This window comes from Pristiophorus japonicus, chromosome 7 (genome assembly GCF_044704955.1).
Source record: "Pristiophorus japonicus isolate sPriJap1 chromosome 7, sPriJap1.hap1, whole genome shotgun sequence".
Taxonomy (NCBI): domain Eukaryota; kingdom Metazoa; phylum Chordata; class Chondrichthyes; family Pristiophoridae; genus Pristiophorus; species Pristiophorus japonicus.
The window spans coordinates 217,829,711-217,834,393 of NC_091983.1; the positions used below are offsets into that span (position 1 = coordinate 217,829,711).

The 4,683-nt window shown below is 45.7% G+C and overlaps 2 pseudogenes; both read left to right on the forward strand.

Annotated features, from left to right (window-relative positions):
* The first annotated feature begins 3,773 nt into the window (after positions 1–3,773).
* LOC139267627 (U2 spliceosomal RNA) lies at positions 3,774–4,003 on the forward strand (annotated as a pseudogene).
* A 137-nt stretch (positions 4,004–4,140) lies between these two features.
* LOC139267629 (U2 spliceosomal RNA) lies at positions 4,141–4,371 on the forward strand (annotated as a pseudogene).
* Positions 4,372–4,683: the final 312 nt, after the last annotated feature.

The following is a 4,683-nucleotide window of genomic DNA, read 5'->3' on the forward strand; positions in this document are numbered from 1 at the left end:
CACTTTGCAATCTTTCTCCATTTAAATAATAACTTGCTCTTTGATTTTTTTTCTGCCAAAGTGCATAACCTTACACTTTCCATCATTATACTCCATCTGCCAAATTTTTGCCCACTCACTTAGCTTGCCTATGTCCTTTTGCAGATTTTTTGTGTCCTCCTCACACATTGCTTTTCCTCCCATCTTTGTCTTGTCAGCAAACTTGGCTACGTTACATTTGATCCCTTCATCCAAGACGTTTATATAGATTGTAAATATTTGGGGTCCCAGCACTGATGGGGTCCCTGTGGCACCCTACTAGTTACTGATCGCCAACCCGAGAATAAACTATTTATCCCGATTCTCTGTTTTCTGTTAGTTAGCCAATCCTCTATCCATGTTAATATATTACCCCCAACCCCATGAACTTTTATCTTGTGCAGTAACCTTTTATGTGGCACCTTGGCAAGTGCCTTCTGGAAGTCCAAATACACCACATCCACTGGTTCCCCTTTATCTACCCTGTTGGTTACATCCTCAAAGAATTCCAGCAAATTTGTCAAACGTGACTTTGCCTTCATAAATCCATACTGCTGAATTATGCTTTTCCAAATGTCCTGCTATTGCTTCTTTAATAATGGACTCCAACATTTTCCCAACCACAGATGTTAGGCTAACTGGTCTATAGTTTCCTGCTTTTTGTCTGCCTTCTTTTTTAAATAGGAGTGTTACATTTCCAATCTGCTGGGACCTCTCCAGAATCCAGGGAATTTTGGTACAACCAATGCATCCACAATCCCTGCCACTACTTCTCTTAAAACCCTAGGATGCAAGCCGTCAGGTCCAGGGGATTTATCTGCCTTTAGTCCCATTATCTTACTGAGTACCACCTCCTTAGTGATTGTGATTGTGTTAAGCTCCTCCCCCCCCCCCCCCATAGCCCCTTGACTATCCACTGTTGGGATATTTTTTGTGTCCTCTACCGTAAAGACTGATACAAAATATTTGTTCAGAGTTTCTATATTTCTATAACCATCATACACTTTAATCTATTTTCCCAGTCCACTGTAGCCAACTCTGCCTCATACCTTTGTCGTCTCCTTTATTTAAGCTTAATACGCTAGTTTGAGATTCAACTTTCTCGCCCTCCATCTGAATTTGAAATTTAACCATGCTATGGTCACTCTTTCCAAGGGGATCCTTTACCAGGAGATTGATTATTAATCCTGTCTCATTACACAGGACCAGATCTAGGATAGACTGCCCCCTGGTTGGTTCCATTACATACTGCTCATGGAACCCGTCCCTTATGCACTCTATGAACTCTTCCTCAAGGCTACCCTGACCAATTTGATTTGTCCAATCAATATGGAATTTAAACTCACCTATGATTATTGCTGTTCCCTTTTTACAAGCCCCCACTATTTCTTGGTTCATACTCTGACCAACAGAGATGCTATTGTTAGAACATAAGAACATAAGAAGAGCAGGAGTAGGCCATTCGGCTCATCGATCTGATCATTGACTCAGCTCCACTTCCCTGCCCGTTCCCCATAACCCTTTATTCCCTTATTGCTCAAAAGTCTGTCATCTCCGCCTTAAATATATTCTATGGCCCAGCCTCCACTGCTCTCTGGGGCAGAGAATTCCATAGATTTACAACCCTCAGAGAAGAAATTCCTCCTCATCTCAGTCTTAAATGGGCGGCCCCTTATTCTGAGACTACGTCCCCTAGTTTTAGTTTCCCCTATGAGTGGAAATATCCTTTCTGCTTGTTAGGTAGTATGTAGACCTTGTCGAGCCCCCTCATTATCTTACAAGTTTCGATAAGATCACCTCTCAGTCATCTGAACTCCAATGAGTAGAGGCCCAACCTACTTAACCTATCTTCATAAGTCAACCTCCTCATCTCCAGAATCAACCTAGTGAACCTTCTCTGAACAGCCTCCAGTGCAAGTATAATCCTTCCTTAAATCCCAGCCTTGCAGTGGTACAAGGTGTGAAGTGCTCAATGTTTTGTATTGTGGGTTTTTTAAAAACATAATTCTCCAATTTTTGTCCCTTCATCTCCTTGCCTGAAGGCATTGAGTGAACCTGAGGCAGTGACCGATTTGTTAGAAAGGGCAGCAGTCCCAACCATTGCCTTGCTCGAGGGCCAATCTCCAGGTTGTGGCACCACTGAACGGTAGGGTGCGATCTCACCTCCATGGTGGCTCATTGCAGAGCGAGCTCCCGACTGGGGGCAGTTGACAAGTGACAATTGATGACTTCTTCGACGGGTGAACGACAACTCCGCTTTAATTCCACTCCTCTCAACTCTTCTATTGAAGCTGGTGGAGGGGAATCCACCTGCTGGATAGCATTCACCTGGAGAGTAAGAGGAGGAGCGGGGGGACTACGCCAGCAGTGACTTTTTCCCTTATAATTCCTTATCTCCACCCAAACTGTTTCAACATCCTGATCATTTGAGCCAATATTGTTTCTCACTATTGCAGTGATTCCATCCTTTATCAACAGAGCTACTCCACTTCCTTTTTATTTCTGTCTGTCCTTCTGGATTGTCAAGTACCCCTGAATGTTTAGTTCCCATTCTTGGTCACCTTGCAACCATGTCTCTGTTATGGTTACCAGATCATACCCATTTGTAACTATTTGTGCCAACAACTCATCTAATTTGTTATGAATGCTGCATGCATTCAGATAAAGAGCTTTCAATTGTGTTTTTTTGTCATTTTCTCCTGCTGTGGCCCCAGTTTCTGAAACACTCTTATGTTTATAGATTCTGTTCCTTCCTGTCATGCTCTGGTTTTCATTTCCCCCAGTGCTACCCTGCTCTATTGCCTCCAGGGATGAGGGATACCTAGTTCCGTGGTCCTTACCCACTCCCATCGGCAGTGGGGGCAATTTTCTCTTCCATCTGCGACTCCCGCCCTCCGTGCAGATACCACCAGCTTGGCAGAATGCCATTGTCCAATGGATCTCCCACCAGTTCTTCCTCAATTTCCCCCAGTGCTAAGTGTGCCTGTGCGTCGCATGCCAGCATCAGAGCCGAGCAGAAGCGGGAAGTTGCCAAATGTCAGTCCAGCCCCTTGTCAAACCGGGCACGCCAAGAATTGTAAGGGCACCTGTTCCCACCCGCCCCGCCCTGCACTTCTCCACCCATAAGCAAGTGCTCCTGACCCCAGGGTACGGGGTGTAGCTAAAAATCTTACCCAGCCAGACGTCCGGCAGCAGAGCGGGTCTGCAGGAATTTCAGGTCCAGCATCTTACAAACAAGGCTCATTCTTACTGAAGCTGCCTGAGCCGGAAGCTCAATCTACTGAATGATAATTCATCTTTCAACGGGGGCCACATATTGCCTGCTTTTAATAAAAACCAGATGAAGGGACTGGATGTGCGAGGGATTTTTTTGCAGGAAATGACTCAACTCCCGTGCCCCACCCCCCCAATCCTCAACTTCAAAGATGGCAGGACTTACTTGACGTAACCCAGTGGGATGCACAGTTGGCAGTCCCCAATCCACTTAATCAATTAAACGTTAAACTCACAGAGGGTTAATGTTGTTCCATAAATAATAGACACTTGGGAGTGAATGCAATGTAATCGAGGGGTTCGGAATGTCGATGTGGGGTCTGCTCTCAACTGGGAGTAATTACAAGGCAGTCCTGTAGTCGAGGGGTTAGCTGACGTCAGCCAGTGAAACGTCAAGGGGTTTGAAACATCTTGCCACCCCATCTGGTGACCATGCCCGAGGTTTGAACTGCTTGGTTGAAGAGATAAGTTTTGAGAAGTATTTCGCTTCTCGGCCTTTTGGCTAAGATCTGCATAACTAACCTGACCAGCCACCATGACGTCCGGGTGGTTTCTCCCTGGTCAGGAAGGTATATGCTTACATTTTTGTAAACAGGAGGTGGGTGGGATTGGTGACCCATCCACCTCCACGGAGGTGTGTGGGGGACCTGACCCATCCACCTCCATGGCACGAACCTGGTATTGCAGTACTTCCAGGAACGGTGCAGTGGCTCTAGGCCTTTTGGCTAAGAGCATTGGCGCAGAGTGATCCTTGACTGGTGCAGGGTGACCTCTGGCGTTTGACAAAGAATTGTAACGATTGGATAACGATTGGACATGAATTTTAAAAAAAAAAAAAAAAAAAAAAAATTCGCTTCTCGGCCTTTTGGCTAAGATCTGCATAACTAACCTGACCAGCCACCATGACCTCCGGGTGGTTTCTCCCTGGTCAGGAAGGTATATGCTTACATTTTTGTAAACAGGAGGTGGGTGGGATGGCTTGACCCATCCACCTCCACGGAGGTGTGTGGGGGACCTGACCCATCCACCTCCATGGCACGAACCTGGTATTGCAGTACTTCCAGGAACGGTGCAGTGGCTCTAGGCCTTTTGGCTAAGAGCATTGGCGCAGAGTGATCCTTGGCGTGTGCAAGGTGACCTCTGGCGTTTGTGATTTGACAAAGAATTGGAACGATTGGCTACGAATTTCCAAAAAAAAAAATTGAAAGCACAAAGGGAAAGCAAAGTGGAACGAGCTAGCAAGAGAGTTCCAAAGTAAGGTTCTTTGATGCGTCACCATTCTGGGTTACAATAATCTTCATTGAGTTTGGCCAAGTCATGACAAATGCAATGTCTAAGCAATAGTCATATGGAGCAATAACCGTATTTGCCAATTTTTCCACTGGGTAGGGA